The 21,886-nt window shown below is 44.9% G+C and overlaps 1 protein-coding gene across 4 annotated transcripts in view; it reads right to left on the bottom strand.

Annotated features, from left to right (window-relative positions):
- LOC309559025 (ankyrin repeat and fibronectin type-III domain-containing protein 1-like) overlaps window positions 1–21,886 on the bottom strand; it is a 722,127-nt gene that overhangs the window by 186,015 nt on the left and 514,226 nt on the right. The window contains exon 1 of one of the 4 annotated variants that reach the window (XM_082262138.1): window positions 3,923–4,179. The exons of the other annotated variants lie outside the window; for them this stretch is intronic. The gene's annotated coding sequence lies outside the window, so the exon portion shown is untranslated. Of the gene's footprint in view, window positions 1–3,922; window positions 4,180–21,886 lie in introns of those variants that run through there. 4 annotated transcript variants of the gene reach the window in all.

Raw genomic sequence — 21,886 nt, 5'->3', positions numbered from 1 at the left:
GACTGAACCCCAGGCTGGACCACAGTGTCTTCTGTGTAGGCATCACCGGCGTGCTTGCGATGCGTTCCGGAGCATGCACACTGTGTGATAGCTGTCAGCACGCGCTTCTTTTTCAAGCCTTTAGTTTTTCATCTTTGTAATAAAGAGCTTGCATTTTATTGGTAGGGTGGTTTTGACTACTATTTTGGCACAATTAAAGTTAGATTTTTTTGCTGCTCCTTTCCCCTAAAGGAGTTTATAAGGGATATAATTTTTTTTTTTGTTCTCTGAGTGGCACCTTGTTTACTAAGCAGCAGGGCAGCCACTGGGCACGGGACCTGGATGCTAGCGGTAATCTCTGGAGTGGCATTGTCACCTACATTGATTTCCAGCTTCTATAACAGTTGTTCTTAACCTTTTTTGAGTCACGGACTCCTTTAAGAATTTGATAAAAGCTATGGACCCCCTCCCCAGAAATATTCACATAAACACAACTTTGCATGCAATAAACATACACTATATTACCAAAAGTATTGGGACACCTGCTTTTACAGGCACATAAAGTATAATGGCATCCCAGTCTTAATCTGTAGGGTTCAATATTGAGTTGTCCCAACCTTTGCAGCTATAACAGCTTAAACTCTTCTGGAAAGGCTGTCCACAAGGATTAGGAGTGTGTCTATGGGAATGTTTGACCATTTTCCAGAAGAAAATTCTTAAAGGTCAGGCACTGATGTGGATGGGAAGGCCTGGCTGGCAATCTCCGCTCTAATTCATCCCTAAGGTGTTCTGTTAGGTTGAGGTCAGGACTTTGTGCAGGCCAGTCAAGTTCCTCCACTCCAAACTCGCTCATCCATGTCTTTATGGACCTTGCTTTGTGCACTGGTCCAAATCATTTGGTGGAAGGAGGATTATGGTGTGGGGTTGTTTTTCAGGGGTTGAGGTTGGGCTCGGCCCCTTAGTTCCAGTGAAGGGAACTGTTAGGCCCCTTTCACACTATCCGTCCGTCGGACGGATTCCGTTTTTCTCAGCGGGGGATCGAGCCGCCGATCCCCCACTGAGCAGCAGGAGGACAGCTGTGTCTCCACGCTGTGTGCGGAGACACAGCTGTCAGTTCCCCATGCATCTCTATGGGGGAAATCGGATGGGAACAGACCGTCGCTGGACGGATGGAAAATAGGGTTTCCATCCGTCCAGATTTGATGGATCGGATCGGATGTCAGTGGACATGTCTCCGCTGCCATCCGATGCCCCATAGGAATGCACGGGGGGACCGTTCAGATCCGCCAAAAAAAAAGAACAGGCGGATTTGAATGGTCCGCCTGTGTGAAAGGGGCCTTAGGTTCCATTCACACCTGAGTGTATCGTTTTCAGGTGTTTTTTTTTGGGCCTTTTTTGCAGTTGTTTGGAGGCAGGCATTGACATCTAACAAAAACGCTTGTAATCTGCCAAAAAAGAAGCTCATGTACTTTTTTGAGCTTAAGGCATTTTGCTTCAGGCAACAAAATGCTTATATGTAAACAGGGGCCACTGAAATAAATTAGATTTTGCTTGGGCATTTTGAGACTTCAGAGATGTGCATTTTACGATCTGAAAAACGCTCAGGTGTGAACAGGGCCTTAAGGTGTCAGCATACCAAGACATTTTGGACAATTTCATGCTACCAACTTTGTGGGAAGAGTTTGGGGATGGCCCCTTCCTGTTCCAACATGACTGCGCACCAGTACACAAAGCAAGGTCCATAAAAACATGGATGAGCGAGTTTGGGGTGGAGGAACTTGACTGGCCTGCACAGAGTCCTGACCTCAACCTGATAGAACACTATTGGGATGAATTAGAGCAGAGAGCCAGGTCTTTTCTTCCATCATCAGTGCCTGACCTCACAAATGCGCTTCTGGAAGAATGGTCAAACATTCACATAGATACACTCCTAAACCTTGTGGACAGCCTTCCCAGAAGAGTTGAAGCCGTTATAGCGGCAAAGGATGGGCCTACTCATTATTGAACCCTACGGGCGAAGACTGGAATGCCATTAAAGTTCATGTGCGTGTAAAGGCAGGCGGCCCAAAATGTTTGGTAATATAGTGTATGCACAGCACTATAAACAGTGGCACGGTGCATTTTCTTTCATTTCTTTCAAAAGGAAGGCAATGATTGGGATAAGAGGGAGGGCTGTATAGTCAATGTAAATGCTATTTTTTTATCTGACCATCATGGACCCCATGAATCCCATCTATGGATCACTTAGGGCTCCATGGACCCTAGGTTAGGAACCCCTGTTCTAGAGGGATTGGAAAGGTATGGCATATACATACTTACACTAGTCCAAGCTGGACTAATGTAACTATACAAAAACAACAATACCTGGAATTCAGGTCTACGACCAGAAACAGCCAGGAAATATGTTCAGAAGGAAGTGTCAGCAAAGGTAGACTATTTTTCCCTATACTCGTTCCTTTAACATTCTCCCAGTTAAAAAGGGAGCTCCTATTTATCCTCATTGCCTCTAAGGAAAGTCTGAGGGTCTGGTTTACAGTTTAGTGGCACGAGGCTTTAGCTCTAAGCCTTTACTATTTCTCAAATTGCTCCCCTATTTTGAGCTGCCGTATAGAGTGGGAGTAGAAATATGTTAATGAGGTTTAAGAATAGCGCAGGCGTCCAGACGCAATTATTGCACCTGTTGTCAGATGCAGAACAGGTGTATGCAGGACTACGAGCAATAGCTTCATCATTGAATGTCACTAAGCCGTATTAAGTTTTCGATCTTACATTTCTGAATAAACTGCTTAAATACTCAAGACAACACTAACATACTGATACCCACCTAAACAAAAATAAATGTAAAAAAGTCACGGCATTTCCTTTAAGTAGTTAGCAATCTCATGCAGTCTTCTCTGCACACGCACAATGTACACAGGTGCAGTATAGACCCTACTGCGGATGATATAACAATCTAACAAACTTTAATAACAAATCTGGTGCAGCTGCTTGCAGAGGCAGCCATTACCGTACAGTCTACCCATGAAACGAGTTATGTTTTCTGCTACCGAGGCTTGAATGAGCATTTTTCTTTTTGTTACCCAATGTGTGCATTAATGTAAAACATTGTAGCGCGTCAGCGAACACAGTGCCACAAATCATACACATGAATGGATGTTCATAGCAATTAAACATCATCCAGCTCATTAATAAAATGTCTAGCTAGGTAAGGGATGGAGAAGGACTTTACCTCTGCAGAAATTACAGGAGGAGAAACCAGGGAAGGGGATACTATGAATAATGATGGGAAAAGGTTGGATCATCGGAATTATATAATTCATTCGAGGACATGGTCGATGGGAGCAAGACTTGCATTTCAACTAGAACTGCACCGTATTAATGTTTTCTGCCACGGCCGCGTGATGCTAACTTTAATGATGGAGCATCTTGTAAAAAAACAAGATCTTAACATTAATAGGGTGAGGTAAGGGAGAGCCAAGGAAGGTAATAGGAGTTACCTTCTTGGAGTTATTGCAGAGCTGTAACTCCATCCTGCAGATGTCTTCTGGACCAGAATCAAATAATAAATAAAAAAAAGAAAACTGAATATGACAGTGGGAGTTTGTAGCAAGTGAGATGAACATATGGAGAAGGGGGAGAGCGGCCCCTTGACCTGGGTGTCCTGTGTTCCTGTTCCGAGCAGGATTTGCCCACCACCTGTTGGGGGTTAATCTACAGAGCAACGTCTCCCGGATTTTCCAGACCTCCCTTTTGCCTCTACCGTGTATCCATTTCTGCCAGCCTGTCTTGCAACAACTTTGCACTGTGCTCACAACAAGACATTAATATCCTTGTCCTGAAATTATATCTAATGCCATCTATCTAATCCGTCTTCTTGATGCTATCTGTCTTGCCAGTTTATCTATCCTCATTCGCGGTTTAGGCAACTCTTGCCAACACTTACCTGCTGTTAATCTACCTTCGACTCCTGGTCCATCTCCAGCAATGTCTTGACAGCAGCTGGTAACAGCATAGCCTCGGAGAGCAGTCGTATGGAGCAAGTCACTGCATCACCTGCGGTTCGTTAGCGCGCTCCCCCCGCTGTCCATCCGCGTCCCTGTCAAAGCCGAAGCACGGACGCCCCTTCTACCTGATGCTGCTCACCTCTCTATCCCTGTTCCTCTCATTCTCACTCTTTTCTGCCCCTCTCCGTCTGTCTTTTTTCCCAATCTTGTTTCTATAGAAACTAGATTAGCTGGGGGAGGGGGGGTGGACTGTAACGGCCCCATGTGACTAAGATTCCAACACTGAAGAATCTCTCGCTTCTTTTTTTTCTGGATACAGGCTTTTTTTACATAACAACAAGCCATTGTTACGGGTACCCAAGGAGTCTGAAAAGGCCGTACTGAGATAAAAATGCTTTCAGGTTAGCACGGTGGGGCCATGCAAGGATGCCGAAGCGACAAAAAGTTCACTGCCAGCTGCCTACTCTCCATGGACACTGTTCTCAAGTGCACCAAAGTTTTCAATTTGTAAATGGACACGATTGTGTGTCAAAGTATAATTTCTCCGCTATATAAATGTTCAATAAATAATCAACTCTAGGGATGAGTGAAATGAAGAGTTTTCATTTTCCTGAATCAGGAGATTTTAGTGGAAATGTCACCATTTAGAGCAGTGCAATCAACAGGGAAGGCAATTCCCCAAGTTTGTTATTTGGTGGTGCAATGGGCTTTAAATGATTCCTGAGGGTTACAGATGCTCCATTCAATTGTTCTGGATCTGTTCTTGTGGCAAAAAAAACCTCAACAACTTCTTTAGTTTAGGTTCTCTTTACAGTAGGAAAAAAAAAACTGCGAAAAAAGTAAAAATAAAGCATTACACAAATAACGATCACATTAAAAAATATTTAAAAAAAGCACAAATACAAAAGAGGCTAAACTGCTACTTTAAAAAAACAGAGCTTTGAACATTTTTAAAGCAGTTGAGATACGCAAGCCAAGAAACACAATAAAGGGGAATTAAACTCAGGGGGGAAAAAAAACCCAGTCATGTGACCAGTGCTGTATCTTGGCCTAGGCCAACAAGGCCTAGGGCGGCACTTTGCAGGGGGGCAGCAAAAAAGCTGGACTCCGTACAAAAAAACATAAAGAGCCTCCTCCCATCTCCCGCACAAAAAAAGTCCCTGCCGGCTTGCGCTACACTTTTAGTATAGTGCCAGTCCTATGGGGCGAATTGGGCCAGAGGGCAGGGTCCAGGAGGAAAATAAGTCTAGCACCCACACTGCTACCTGCCGGTATGATAATACCGGCGGGTGAGGACATTCGGAAAGGCCGCAGGCCGCCGACCACACTTATTACAACTGGCCCGACAGCCGCCAATGCTGATAAGTGTGGCACTGCAGCCTAATGCTCCGCCTACCCTCCACCACCCCCAGGTTTGGCAGGCATCATGTCAATAATATCATTTAATTTCTTTAAACATCCTTGTCCTTGAGCGAGCATATTGAATTGCATCATATACAATTAAGACTTTTAATTGTATATGATGCCAATAATATTTTGGACCTGCTCACCTCTATCGCAATATGTCACTGGGTTAGTAAGATTTTCCAATCTTATAAGATATTTGGACTTGTGTTTGCTGCCACTGATTATTTCACTTATTTGTATAATGACAATGGACGTCCTAGTCATTATACAAATAAGTGAAATATTACTATAATTACAATCAGTGGCAGCAAACACAAGTCCAAATATCTTAGGCTGCACTAATGGGCACTGATAGGCTGCACTGGTGGCCACTGGTGGGGCTGTACTAATGGACACTGATGAGGCTGCACTGATGGACAGTAATGAGGCGGCACTGATAAGGCTGCACTGATGAGGCTGAACTTATGGAAACTGATGAGGCTGCGCTGATGGGCACTGATAGATACACTGTGATTTTGGTCTGTGGTTTACAGATGACAGAACGGGTCAGAAACAGGAAGGGGTGTGGCCTTTACAGGAAGGGATGGGTCATATTTAAATTAGGAGGTGCACAAGTTTAGTCAGGCCTAGGGTAGCACAAAACCTAAATACACCACTGCATGTGACCTGTCAAAGTCGAATTATTAGTTCTCCTCCAATCACAGGGCTCTCTCTGCTGCAATAAGCAGAGAGAACTACCACAGGCCCACATTTTAGGAATGGACTGTAAAATGCAGGCCGCACTGTGCAAAACCCTGTAGAGTACAATGTGATATTGGGTGGTTTAGAAGAGGTCTAGAAAAGTGGACCTTGGCAGAGGTGTCCGTTATCGTGTGTCTTAAGGATGAATTGGAGTCATCTGAATTAGCGAATATCAAATTACTTATAAATAATGAAAAAAAATCTGATGTTCAGTAAACCAGATTCCAGCCCATCTTTAAGACACGCAGCAATGGGTGCCTCCGCCGCTCTGACCAATGATAGGCTTTTTTATTCATCTTCTAATTCACCGATTTCCGCACCCATCTGGGAATCCCACAGAGGATTCAGAATTCGGTCCCCCTGTGGTATTGGGAGCAACCTTTAAAAACCTGTGTGGGGAAAGGGTATTCTCCACCTGCACTTACAGAAGGTTGCATGTTTCTACCCCACAGGGTTACAGCAACCTCAGCAGATGTATTTCACGTTCTTTTTCATCCCACTGATAAACTTTTTTGATGTATTAAAGTAGAACTATAGGCAAAACTTTTTTTTCATTTTGGATAGAGTAAGGCAGGGTTATAACTCCTGTCAGAATTTTTTTTGCCATCTGTGTCTCATTGCGGAGATTTCCCTTCACTTCCTGTCCCATAGCCGAGGAAATCCCTGCAAATAATGGGAATTTCTTGGGGACCCCCAGGTCACCAGAACTAGTGTCCCCATTAGAAGAATTTCCCTCTATTACTTTTCTTGGGACAACCCAAAAATTGGGATTTTCTTTTACTTTAACTTTCAATGATGACTGTAAACAGGAGAAATAGAGAGGATGTATCTCCCTAACGGGGGCACAGAGAGCAATAAAAACTAAAAGGTGGTCTAATCCCTCTCCACTCTATCCAAAACTCAAAAGAAAAGTTTTGTCTTTAGTTACAATTTAAGTATATTTGAGTAAATACATATAAGGGGTCTCCTGTATCCCTCTTTTCTTTTCCAGTGGACACCCCAAGTTGACCCATGGGTTTTTAACCATTTTGCGCCTAAGACCCTCGGACCTCCACAGTCTAAATCCCACAATGTGATATCCACTCTCCGTTATACACTGCCTGGCCAAAAAAAAAAAAGTCGCCACCTGGAATTAACTAAGCAACTAACTATTGGATAGTTACTGCATGTGCCCAAAGAATGAGGTCAGCTGACCACCTGAATATACTGAATGACCAGGTTATTCCATCAATGGGTTTTTTCTTCCCTGATGGCACGGGTATATTCCAAGATGACAATGCCAGGATTTATCTGGCTCAAATTGTCAAAGAGTGGTTTAGGGAGCATGAGACATAATTTTAACACATGGATTGGCCACCACAGAGTCCAGTACTTAACCCCATTGGGAATCTTTGGGATGTGCTGGAGAAGGCTTTGCCCAGCGGCCCGACTCTCCCATTATTGATACAAGATCTTGGTGAAAAATTAATGCAGCACTGGACGGAAATAAATCTTGTGACATTGCAGAAGCTTATCGAACCAATGCCACAGCAAATGCATGCCGTAATCAAAGCCAACAAAATATTAGAGGGTGTGACCTTTTTTTTTTGGTGGCGACTTTTTTTTTGGCCAGGCAGTGTAATTGGTCCCTACAATACAGTAACACCATAAAAAACCCTCTAAATAAAGGGATAAAAGAGTATATCATTATATTTTTTTTTAGAGCAAATTTGGCATGAGCAGCTCAATGAGAAAAATTGAAAGCATCTAATAAATAATAAGAGGTATTTTGCAGCAAAATCAATTACTCTGAGATGACTATGATCCTCCCTAATCATCACATACCTAAGAATAGGCAAAACTTCTTTATTCCATTAAAAGGATGAAGAAGACCCTAGCTTTTGAACACTTGCAGTGTTCCTCTGTCAATGCACCTTCATTGAGTATGACTGCGAAACTTGGTACCTTCATTTGTACATATTCTTGGTGGTGTGATGGTGATTGCTCATCCAGCGTTTTCAGGGCAGAGCCATCCATCAGCATCTACAGCACCTGCTACAGAAAATCCTTTTCAGTAAGAAGTGTGGTTTGGAGATCTCTGTTTTCCTGTTCTACAAATCTACACAATTCATTCATCGTGCATTGTTGCTTTGTCATTGGTGGTAATGTGAGATGACACCAATACAACTCTGCTTGCTAGCAATGTCAGTTATACTCAGCACTTCATATACACATGCTTTGAGCCCGGTACGGGATGATAGTTTGTCAGCAGCTTTACTTTGATTCCCAAATTACTGATGTGTCTCCAGCAAAAGGGTGACAGGGAAGGGAATAATAAAAACCTGAAGTAGAACTATAGGTAAAACCTTTTTTCTCATTTTGGATAGAGCAAGGGAGGGTTATAACCAGTCAAATTGTTTATTCGACTGTCATCTGTGTCCCATTGCAGAAATTTCCCTTCACTTCCTGTCCCATAGCCAAACAGGAAGTGAAGGAAAATCCCTGCAAATTAAGGGAATTTCTTAGGGGACCCCCAGGTCACCAGAACTAGTATCCCCATTGGAATATTTCCCCTCTATAACTTTTCTGGGCACAACCCAGATTTAGTATTTTCTTTTACTTTCACTTTCAATGATAATGGTATACAGGACGACTAGAGAGGGTGACTCTCTATAACAGGGTCACAGGCAGCAATAAAAACTGACAAGCGTTCCAATCCCTCTCCACTTTATCCAAAACGGAAAAAAAAAATTGCCCTTAGTTATACTTTACCACTTGACAACCGTATAACTTTAATACACTACGGCAAGGCGGTTCTGCTGTGTAGAATCATGTACCTAGTATGTGATCCTGCACTTCCGGGTCTGGGGCGGGCATGTGCACCGCCACTGGTCCACTCCCGCTGTGATTATACACAGCCTGGAGCTGATCTGCGTGAACCATGAACTTGATATCCGCCAGCATCCGCTGATCATCTAGCACAGAGGCAGAACGACGATCTGTCTATGTAAACAAGGCAGATCACCATTCTGTCAGTAGGAAGGGCATGGATCCTGTGTTCCTGCAAAGCAGGAACATGGATTAATGCCTTCCCCTAGTAAAAGCACCTTCGATCACCCCTAATGTTAACCCCTTCCCAGCCATTGTCATTAGTACAGTGACAGTGCATATGTTTAGCACTGATCACTGTATTAGTGTCATTTGTCCCCAAGAAGTGTCAAAAGTGTCAGTTAGTGTCCGATTTGCAGTCCTGCTTCACAGTGGCGACTCTAGAAACAATATATAGGGGGGCACATAAGAAACCACAGTCAAAACTGGGGGGGGGGGGCACTCATAATTTTCACAACTATATCATACCACTGAAAAAAACTAAATAAGTATATATATAAATAGGGTTACAGAATACAGGAATAATGCAGTATGCAATGATACCTTTTTATTGTACTAACCTAACACTTAAAAGACAAGCTTTCAAGAGTTTTCCTTTCTTACTCAGGTATTGCTGCAGACCTGAGAAGGAGGAAAACTCTCAAAGGCTTTTCTTTATAGTTTAAAAAAATTTCAGCAAACAGTTTACGCAGTAAAAGCCCCTAGTATTGGTGCCAGTTTATGCAGTACTAGCCCCTAGTATTGGTGCCAGTTTACACAGTAATAACCCCTAGTATTGGTGCCAGTTTACACAGTAATAACCCCTACTAACGGTGCCAGTTTATGCAGTAATAGCCCCTAGTATTGGTGCCAGTTTACACAGTAATAACCCCCACTAACGGTGCCAGTTTATGCAGTAATAGCCCCTAGTATTGGTGCCAGTTTACACAGTAATAACTTTTAGTATTGGTGCCAGTTTACACAGTAATAACCCCTAGTATTGGTGCCAGTTTACGCAGTAATAAAGCTTAGTATAAGTGCCAGCTTATGCAGTAATAAACCCTAGTATTGGTGCAATTTTACGCAGTAATAAAGCCTAGTATTAGTGCCAGTTTACGCAGTAATAACCCCTAGTATTGGTGCCAGTTTACGCAGTAATAAAGCCTAGTGTTGGTGCCCATTTATGCAGTAATAATGCCTAGTATTGGTGCCAGTTTACGCAGTAATAAAGCTTAGTATTGGTGCCAGTTTACGCAATAATAAAGCCTAATACTGGTGCCAGTTTAGGCAGTAATAAAGTCTAGTATTGATGCCATGCTCTCAGCGCGGAGGAGGTAGGGAAGAATAGTGAGACCTGGCAACCACAGTGATAAAAGTATTAAGGCCAGCTGTGACAGTGGCAGCGGTCTTAACACTTTTATCAACTTCATGGGAGATCCTTATTATTTCCCTGCGGGTCTCCTGATGCGCTACAGTACAGCGCACCTCTTCACCTGATACTCCTTTACTCCACCACACACCATGATGAAACTAAGGGGCAAGGCTCCTACAGCACATCTCTCCAACCAGGACTCATGCCCCTACAGCAGGGGTGCCCAAACTTTTGAGGAGTGAGGGCCACTTTAGCAACTTGGTAACCGATCACGGGCCACAATGAACATAGCTGGCAGATGACAGGTCCTTGTCCACTCAGCATATGCAAAGCAGATATGGACACTCTGCTGGTACTGCTGGTGCTTACTGATGGCTGGTACTGCTGGTGGGTACTGCTGGCTGGTACAGCTGGCTGGTACTGCTGGCAGGTACTGCTGGTGGGTACTGCTGGCAGGAACTGCTGGTGGGTACTGCTGGCTGGTACTGCTGGTGGGTACTGCTGGCTGGTACTGCTGGCGGGTACTGCTGACTGGTACTGCTGATGGATACTGCTGGCTGGTACTGCTGGTGGGTATTGCTGGCTGGTACTGCAGGCGGGTACTGCTGGCTGGTAATGCTGGCTGGTACTGCTGGTGGATACTGCTGGCAGGTACTGCTGGAGGGTAATGTTGACGAGTACTGCTGATGGGTACTGCTGGCGGTACTGCTGTCTGGTACTGATGGCTGATACTGCTGGCGGGTACTGCTGGTGGATACTGCTAAATGGTACTGCTGGCAGGTACTGCTTTTGGCTACTGCTGGCTGATACTGCTGGTGGGTATTGCTGGCTGGTACTGCAGGCGGGTAATGCTGGCTGGTACTTCTGGTGGATACTGCTGGCTGGTACTGCTGGAGGGTAATGTTGATGAGTACTGCTGGTGGGTACTGCTGATGGGTACTGCTGGCTGGTACTGCTGGTGGGTAGTGGGTACTGCTGGCTGGTACTGCTGGCTAGTACTGGTGGTGGGTACAGCTGGTACTGCTGGTGGGTACTGCTGGCTGGTACTGCTGGCGGGTACTACAGCTGGCACTGCTGGTGGGTACTGCTGGCGGGTACTGCTGGTGGGTACTGCTGGTGGGTACTGCTGGCTGGTACTGCTGGTTGGTACTGCTGTACCAATGGAGTGTGACAGGAGCGGCGCTGGAGGAAGCATGCGGCTGCAGTAGAGAGCAGAGCTGATGCTTCCTATATCGCTCCTGTCACAGACGGAGTACATTTGGTATCACTCCACCAGTGACAGGAGCCAGAACTATACAGGAAGCATCGGCTCTGCTTCCTCTAGTGCAGGCTCAGTTCTTTACAGTGATGGTCGGGGATAGCGGGTCGGGTTCCCGCAATCTGGGCTTACCGACCCGCCATCCCAGAGCAGGAGGTGGCCGGGATACTGTTGGAGGGGGGCACATGGGAGAATGGCACAGAATAATGATGGGGGGGCCATGGCCCCCTCTGCCCCCTCCCCCCTAGTGACACCACTGCTGCTATAAGTCGCTGATCGGCGCCATTACTAGTAAAAAATTTTTAAAAAAAGTCCATAAATATATCAAATAGTTTGTAGACACTATAGCTTTTGCGCAAACCAATCAATATACGCTTATTGGGATTTTTTTTAACCAAAAAATATGTAGCAGAATACAAATTGGGCAAAAATGATAAAGAAGTTATTTTTTTTTCATTGGATATGTTTTATAGCAGAAAATAAAAAATGGTTGTTTTTTAAATTGTCTGCCTTTTTTTATTTATAGCGTAAAATATAAAAAGTGCAGAGGTGATGATATACTGCCAAACGAAAGCTGTATTTGTGGGGAAAAAAAACATACATTTTATTTGGGTACAGCGTTGCACGACCGTGCAATTGTCAGTTAAAGTAAACAAGTGTCGTATCGCAAAAAATTGGATTTTTGACTTACCGTAAAATCCATTTCCCTGATGTTCATTGACCGACACAGCACCTTCTCTTCATAACCATTGGGTTATACTGCCTCCTACAGGAGTAGGACAGTAGGCAGAAAAAGAATCTGGCTACGCTTATGGGCAGTCCCAAAGGGTATACTCCCTCTCCCTGCTATAGGTAGTCAGCTATGATTAGGCACCAGCGAAGGGTGTGAAATGCGTTAGCTGTTTGGTGTTAGTGTCTCCTATGCTTTTATGCTGTATGGACTTATCACGTCAATAAAGGTGTTTGCCTTGGAGTGCGGCCATCCAGAACTATTTCTTTTCCCTGCTATAGGTACTCAGTTTAGTTACAAGCAGTGTCAGAAGAATTACAACACCACAGTGGGGTGGGGGGCTGTGTCCGCAAATGAACATCAGAGAAATGTATTTTACGGTAATTTAAAAATCCCATTTTCTCTTTCGTTCATTGACGGACACAGCTTCTGATCTTCATAACCATTGGGACGTCCCAAAACAGTGTTAAACATGAGGGGTGGGAACAGCAAAATAATTTCCAAGGCTAAACAGTAGTCAACCAGGCAAAACAAGTGGAGCCAACCTGAAAAAACAATACACCCTCGAAGAGGATCAGGTCCTCTAAACAGCAGCCTCCAAAACCTTGCGGCCAAAAGAAGCATCCGTAGATGCCAATACATCCACTTTATAAAACTTTCTGAATGTGTGCACCAACGACTAGGTGGCCGCCTTGCAAACCTGTGTCACTGAAGCCTGATGAAGGAAGGCACAGGAGGCACTGACACCCGAGTAGAGTGCGCCTTAACAGGGAAAGGAGGAACCCGACCCTTAATGGAATAGGCCTGAATCACTGTCTGTGTAATCCATCTGGAAATGGTCGCAGAGGAAGCAGGCAACCCTTTTGGAGGCCCATCCGTGAGCACAAATAGTGAGTATGACTTCCTGAAAGATTCCGTAGCTGCCCTAATTGCCCAGACCACATCCAAGGCATGCAAGGCAATTTCGTTTGGATATTTAGGCCTGGGACACAGGGAAGGCAACACAATGTCTTCATTCAAATGAAAATGGAAGGCGGCAACAGAGATCGCACTGGAGGAACCAAATGTCGGACACCCTGAAGAAAGGTACTCACCAGGGAGTGTGTGGCCAAGGGTCATTGAAAGAAGTCCGCCAAAGCCGACACCTGGCCCTTGATGGTACTCAAGGCCAATTTCTGTTCAACCCCCCGTTGAAAGAAGGTGAAGATCCCAGCCACCGGGAAGGAGCGAGGATAAACCTCAAAAGACTCACACCACACAATGTACGTCTTCCATGTACGATTATAGATCTTCCTAGAAGTAGATTTCCTAGCTTTTAACAATGTAGGAATCACTGACTCAGATACACTATCCATCAGCACCTGGGGTTCAAAAGCCATGCCGTCAAAGCCAGCGTCTGTAAAGCCGAATGGAGGATTGGTCCTTGGGACAGCAGATCCTCCCTGAGAGGAATCTTTCAAGAAACGTCGGTGACCAGAGACACCAGATCAGTGTACCAAGCCCAGCAAGGCCAGTCCAGAGCCACTAAGATGACCGGAATCCTTTCTGCCTCGATCCTGCGTAGAAGTCTTGGCAGTAGCATGAGAGGAGGGAAGGCGTAAATCAGACGATACTGACCCCACAGAGCCACCAGCGCATCTGTGGCATCAGCGAGAGTATCCCGCGAGAGTAGCCACAAACCTCTGCTCCTTTCTGTTGAGCTAAGACGCCAACAGATCCAATTTGGGGATGCCCCACCAGAGACACAACTGACGAAACACCTCCTCCCCTTAGTCTAACACCTGCCGAATGAGGTAATCCGCCTGCCAGTTTTCCACCCCTAGAATGTGTACGGCGGAGAGGGCTAGAACAAACTGTTCTGCCCACCTTAGAATGCTGGCTACCTCCAGAGCTGCCAGGACACTACTTGTGCCTCCCTGGTGATTAACATAGGCCACGGCCGTGGCACTTTCCAATTGAATGCGCACTGGGCATCCCTGAAGACGATCCGTCCAATGGTCCAGACACAGTCTAATTGCTCTGAGTTCTAAGATATTGATCGGTAATCTGGACTCTTCCAGTGTCCAGATCCCCTGAGCAGAATGTTTGCCAAGGGCTCCTCCCCAGCCATCGTGACCTCTGTCCAATACAAGGGGAGGAAGGATTTGCCTAGGCAAAGCGCCAGAGAATAAAGCCACTATATCAGGGACTCCTTCGTTCCCTGACTCAGCCAGATCTGATTGTCCAGAGACAGCGGAGTCTTGTGCCATTTGGCCGGGACCTTTGCAGGGACCTTGTATTGAACTGTGCAAATAGAACCGTCTCGAAGGTCGACACCATCAGGCCCAGCACCTGCATGCAAGTCCGGAGGGATGACCATCTGCTGGATAGCAGGAGATGAATTTCAGCCTGCAATTTCTGGAGTTTGTCCAGAGGAAGGAGCACTCTGGCTAAGGTCGAGTCCAGAGTCAGACCCAGATAGTCCAGCTTTTTGAACGGATTCACTTCTGAAAATTCAGAATCCAGCTAAACTCCCGCAGAGTTTGTATGGTGATCTCCAGGTTTTCCACCAGAGAAGTAGGAGACTCTACTCGCAGAAGGAGGTCGTACAAGTAGCCCAGTCCCGCGATCCCCCATTGGCGTAACAAAGCTAGCGGTCAGAGTTTGCAACATCACGGCAAAGGTGAATACCGGCCTCAGTGCCAAACCAGCCAGAGTGTACATATTGCGGGCCACAGCCTCCACCTTCCTGTCAGATGGATCCTTAAAGGCCAGGGACTCTTGAACCGAAATCATGGTTGCCTTGTTCAATCTGGAAACCAGAGAGTCCACCACTGGTGGAACAGTTAACTTCTTAAAAAAGGACTCCTAATAGGGACCCCAAGGGGACGCTTTGGTCATTGCCACTCTTTAGCGACAATTTTGTCAAAATAGGCGCGGAAAGGAAACACCTTTGCCGCTCTGGATGGCTTGTGAGTGCCAAAGCAGCTGAAGCTGCGTCCTCTATCTTTAGGGTCTCACGCACAAATACAATCAGTGTGTCAACCAGCGCCTTTTCATCCTCACTATCAGAGGATTCCGGGCGCGTGGTTGCAGACCCAGCAGGGTGACCCACATCCACGGCGGCCGAATCAGATTCAGGATCTGATGAGACAGATGAGGCAGGGGAAGGCGGGATGCGCTTTTTGCTAACCTGTCGCCGGAAAGCCACCTCCACCCAGGACACAAAGGAATCCAGGACCGCCTTCAGTGCATTGTTGGGTCGTTGGGACCCGGAGGGCCCCGCAGCCTCAGAGAGGGGATCAGGTGGGGAGATGTGATCCAAAGACTTCATTAGTCACCAGGGGACCCCACAAAAAAGGTGTAAAACACTGCAAGGGACAACCCCCACCGCGCTTGCAGCACCATCCACTCGCCAGGTACAAAGCACCAAGTGATCCTTAGCAGAGAGGGAGAGAACCCCACCAGACTCACCACCCAGCCGAAACATGCATCTGCAGCTACCAGGATAATCTACAATGGAGGCAGGGCTACCAGGGATCAGCACCAGGGGATAAGGAGGAGTTCCCACGCCGAAATCGCCACCAACAGGGCTCCACTGTCATGGCTGCCGCTATTTTTAATGGCCGCTGGACTACACAAACATGGCCGCTGTGCATAGAAATACACAGGCTACAACAAAATGGCAGCCCCATGTGGCACTATGAGGATTCTAGGGACCCAGGATGGGTTCCTAGGCCTCAAGGAAAGACCCAGGCAGGTCGGGGAGCCCTGGCAAGAGTCCCCACCAGGTAAAATCCCCCCTGCACAGCCGATCATCTGGTCGCCAGTGGCGCACCCCCCCCCAGCCTCCATCGCCAGTATAGCGCCCTGCCCCCATCCCAGGAGTTGGACTAGACCACTCAAACAGCCCCAGCATAAATGGAGGGGGTAGGGTGGGGGACAGACGAGCGAGGGAGCAGGAGGGGAATCTGGGGGTCCAACCATCCAAAGGAGGGACCCACGTCCACCCCAAAACCCTTCAGGGAGAGGGGGGACAGCTACTCACCATACCAGGACTCGGGTGGGCGCCGCTCCAAACAGAACCATCGAAATTGGGGGGGTTGTCGGCCAGGAGGAACACTGAGACTCTGGCCGAGACCCAGTCGTATGCGACCTCGCGAGGCATTTAACTTGCAGGTCAGCCCCCGTCCAGTGGGGCTATGTCGTGGCCAACCTAGCGTGGAGCTGAGGTCTGCGCGCACTCGCTGGCCAGACTGGGGTGACCAGTGGATCTAGATTATCCAGCCCATCACCCAGCCCGGAAGTTGATTGTAGATCTCACAGGAAAAATCCAGGAGAAATAAAATTTTTTCTAAAAATAAAATAATTGTCAGGACCAGAGATCCCAGCAAGGCAGAAAAAAACTGAGTACCTATAGCACGGTGAGGGAGTATAACCCCTGGGACTGCCCATAGGCATAGCCAAACTATTGCCTGGTGTCCTACTCCTGTAGGGGGCAGTATAACCCAATGGTTATGAAGATCAGGAGCTGTGTCCGTCAATGAACAAAAGAGAAAATGGCCTGGTCATGAAGGGGGGTAAACCTTCTAGAGGTCAAGTGGTTAAAGTCACACTGATCTATATCCTTATTCTCCAAAATCAATCCATACACATCCACTACTTATTGACCATATAATCTATTTTTCATTAAGATAGAAATAGCCTCAACAGCAACCCTTTAGCTATGCTGATCCTATGTGACCTCAGCCAGGCCATGGAAAGCAAGCTTTTAGAACCATGCATGGCCTAAGGGATGCTATGTCTTGTTTGAATTCAACCCCAAGCTAAGATTGTTCTCACATTTATTGACAGCTACATGTAAGCACAGACAGAGATATAAAAAGATAATGCAAAGGATAAAATAGGATATAGAAAGATATATTTGCAAACCCAATGTATGCACTTATTTTAGAAGCCACCGATGACGAAAGCTGCCTGTTACTGTATATCCTCCACAGCTGATAGTGCCTCGTTATTGACTTACCATGTCTTGTTCTGCACTGTGTCTCTGTGCAGATACGGCCATCTTGGTGGAGGCAGGGCTTTGCTTCCCCATATCAGAGCCTCCCCTCCAGTAGGGAGAGCAGTGAGAAGCAGTAGTAGCATCATCAAATCTGCGACTAGAAATCAAAGACAGCAGTGCCTTAGATCACGCACTGCTGATATACAGCTATATACAGTGCCTTGAAAAAGTATTCTTACCCCTTGAAATTTTCCACATTTTATCATGTTAAAACCACAAACGTAAATGTATTTTATTGGGATTTTATGTGATATACCAACACAAAGTGGCATATAATTGTGAAGCAAAAGGAAAATGATAAATGGTTTTCAAACTTTTTTGCAAATAAATATCTAAAAAAATGTAGCGTGCATTGGTATTCAACCCCCTTTACTCTGATACCCCTCTGATAAACTAAAATCTAGTGGAACCAATTGCCTTCAGAAGTTACCTAATTAGTAAAGAGAGTCCACCTGTGTGTAATGTATTCTCAGTATAAATACAGCTGTTCTGTGAAGCCCTCAGAGGTTTCTTAGAAAACCTTAGTGAACAAACAGCATTATGAAGGCTAAGGAACACACCAGACAGGTCAGGGATAAAGTTGTAGAGAAGTTTAAAGCAGGGTTAGGTTATAAAAAAATATCCCAGGCTTTGAACATCTCACGGGGCACTGTTCATTCCATCATCCGAAAATGGAAAGAGTATAGCACAACTGCAAACCTACCAAGACATGGGCATCCACCTACACTGACAGGCTGGGCAATGAGAGCATAAATCAAAGAGGCAGCCAAGAGGCCCATGGTAACTCTGGAGGAGCTGCAAAGATCCATAGCTCAGATGGGAGAATCTGTCCACAGGACAACTATTAGTCGTGCACTCCACAAATCTGGCCTTTACGGAAGAGTAGCAATAAGAAAGCCATTGTTGAAGGAAAGCCATTAATAGTCCCATTTGCAGTTTGAGAGAAGACATGTGGGGGACACAGCTAACATGTGAAGGAAGGTGCTCTGGTCAGATGAGACCAAAATTTTACTTTTCGGCCTAAAAGCAAAACGCTATGTAGGGCGGAAAACTAACATTACATATCACCCTGAAAACACTATCCAAACCATGAAACCATGGCAGCATCGTGGTGTGGGAACGCTTTTCTTCAGCAGGGACAGTGGAGGTGGTCAGAGTTGAGGGGAAGATGGATGGAGACAAATACAGGGCAATCTTGGAAGAAAACCCTGTTAGTTCACCTTCCAGCAGGACAACCACCTTAAACATACAGCCAGAGCTACAATGGAATGGTTTCGATCAAAGCATATTCATGTGCTAGAATGGCCCATTCAAAGTCCAGACCTAAATCCAATTGAGAATCTGTTGCAAGACTTGAAAATTGCTGTTCACAGACACTTTTCATCCAATCTGACAGAGCTTAACTATTTTTCAAAGAAGAATGGTCAAAAATGTTACTCTCTAGATGTGCAAAGCTGGTAGAGACATCCCCAAAAAGACTTGCAGCTGTAATTGCAGTGAAAGGTGGTTCTACAAAGTATTGACTCGGGGTCTGAATACAAATACACGCCACAATTTTCAGATACTTATTTGTAAAAAAATGTAAAAACCATTTATCATTTTCCTTCCACCTCACAATTATGTTTCACTTTGTGTTGGCCTATCACACAAAATCCCAATAAAATACATTTATATTTTTGGTTGTAACATGACAAAATGTGAAAAATGTTAAGGGGTATGAATACTTTTTCAAGGCACTGTAGGCAAAGGATTGCCAAGGCACTCACTCACTCGATATTTTTGAGGAAAAATTCCAGACAAATGTACATTTTTTAGTCTACTCTCTAGGCATGTATAACATGTCTACTTTTATTTATTTTTTTTTTTAAACATAACAAATCTTCACATTTCGAGTTCAGCTCCACCATAATTATCCCCTTTGCCTACCAAGGCAGATTTAATAAACTGATCCTGATATTAAAGGAATTAAAACTTGCTCGGTAATCGACTGTCATGTAAGAGTGTAGAGTCAGCTGATCACAGTACTGAAAAGGTGATGACCCCCCTGCTGGTGCCACCCCTTGTGGTTCCAGGGCTCTCCTACTCCTAAAGTGAGCCCAGAATGGCAGTAAACAGCTTCAACATGCCAAACAGAAAGAGCTTGGGGAAAATTCCCTGATTTCTGCAAAAATTGAACCTGGAAGCAAAGAGCAATTTATCACTGGTTTCAGAGAGGTAATTTCATGACTACGGTGGTGAGGAAAGCAGTTAGTCAAGCACAATCTGTTCTTGATTAGCTGTAGTGGAGGCCAGAGGTCACATTAAGGGTCTAATAACCCCTGATGTTTCCATAAAAAGAAGCTGTCACTTATCTATTCTATCACATAGGGGGCTTGTGATAAATATAACGTTAAATGCAAAAAGAAACATAAAAAATGTAAAAAAAATTAAACTACAATAAATTAAATAAAAACTATTAAAAAAAATCAACAGCAACCCTGTCTTCCCACGCATACAGGTGATTGCAAATGCACATGCACAGTATGCCTAGGTGTGTAAATAGCAATTGTGTCACACATATGAAATATCAATGTGAACTTTGTTGTGAGTGCATTATCTCTAGGGCTATCATTCATGGTTAACGCTAAACTGATAACCTGTAAGGGCTTTTAATGTGATTTATAGGAATAAATAAAAAAAACAATACAAAAAAAAAAACAAACATGTAATACTTACCTGCTCTGTGCAATAGTTTTGCACAGAGCAGCCCTGATCCTCCTCTTCTGGGGTCCCCCACTGGTGCTCTCTGCTCCTTTCTGCCAAGTACCCTTATAGCAAGCCACTTGTTATGGGGGCACTCATACGGGCTCGAACCTGAGCTGCGCTCTGTGTGTCTATAGACACAGTGAGTGCGGCTCAGCCCTCCCCCCTGCTCTCTGTCTGTGAATGGCTCCCAATGCTGCTTCTCTGTCCAGGAGAGAGAGGGCCGAGACATGAACACTTCTTTGTGCAGCCCCTGCAACCCCCATGCTCCGGGGCATGCATTAAAGGTAAAAAAAAAAAAAAAAAACTTTTACATTTGGAACTACTTGTGTGTTGTCTATGGACAATGTTTTCCCTAATTCATGGGCATGTGCAGTTAGGCTTGAAATGGTTTCTCTTTATTCCACACATCCCACATTTTTATATTTTACAAAAAAATTGGTATTCATATTGTGTTCGTGTGTATGAAGATTTAGTGTATTTATTTTTGTCTGAAAATAATCACTTGATAGATAGTTTCACAAACATTGTACAACATAAAAAATTGGAACTGTTACCACTTTATACTACAGGACTTCTGCTGTCACAAAATATATGATTTTTTTGGGAGTTTAAAATAATTTTCTAGCAAAAAATGCAGATTTTAACGTGTGTGGAAAAGAAAAAAAAAATCTCCCCACTTCCCATTCTGTCTTCTGTCCAGATCATTGTCACTCTTCCAACCCTTCTGCTCTGCTCCAGGTGGCTCAGAATTGTACTTCTAGTAATGCCTCTGCTGACCCATTCTTAGTTCCTCCTCAACTCTACCTTAAGGTGCTTCAACAGTCACATGATGTGAAGTCCGCTGGTCATCCTGGCATTTGCAAAACCATCGCTCTTCTTTCCTGTTCTGTCTGATGGCCATCTCTCAGGAAGGGTGCTTTGGCTGCGTCAGAGCCTGCAAGATCTGTAAACGGTCAAAGTCCACCAGCACTAAGCTTTCTGGCCCACTCATACCTCTATCATACCTGCCAACTGTCCCGTTTTTCCCGGGACAATCCCGGCAAATAGGAGCCTGTCCCAGGCATTTTACAGTGTCCCTGTTAATCAGGGACAATGTAAATCACAAAAAAAAAAAAAAATTTTTTTTTTAAATTTTGTGCCACACAGTGTCGCTCTCACCCCAGCTAGGAGTTGTAGTTCTGGCAGCAGGTTGTCTCTCTCTCTGTGCCCGCTCACTCTTCCCGCCTGTCGCAAATTTAACGTGTCACCGAAGGCAGGGTGTCAGCATGGTGCACTTTCCAAAATCCGCCAGCAGGAGGAGGCAGAGCACCTTCCGACAAGCTGGAGGCCTCACACTCCATTAATTACTACTATTAATAATGTTTTTTTATAGATATAATTTATACACCTGTTAATTGATACATATATATATATATATATATATATATATATATATATATAGTTTTCTAGCTCTAGATAAATGTGTGTACATATCCGTGTATGTGTATGTGTGTGCATAAATATATATTGCTCAAAAAAATGAAAACAGACCTCAATCCTCAATGGGAAAAATCTCCTCATGCTGGATATCTATACTGGTATGGACTTGGTATGTGTTAGGATAATATGGACTGGGTAATGTGTTAGGATCTATACTGGTATGGACTATACTGGTATGGACTCTGTAATGTGTTAGGATGGTATGGACTGGGTAATGTGTTAGGATCTGTACTGGTATGGACTGGGTAATGTGTTAGGATCTATACTGGTATGGACTGGG

This window comes from Pelophylax lessonae (genome assembly GCF_965119305.1).
Source record: "Pelophylax lessonae genome assembly, chromosome: 6".
NCBI lineage: Eukaryota > Metazoa > Chordata > Amphibia > Anura > Ranidae > Pelophylax > Pelophylax lessonae.
This window is presented reverse-complemented; position numbering and strand designations above follow the sequence as displayed.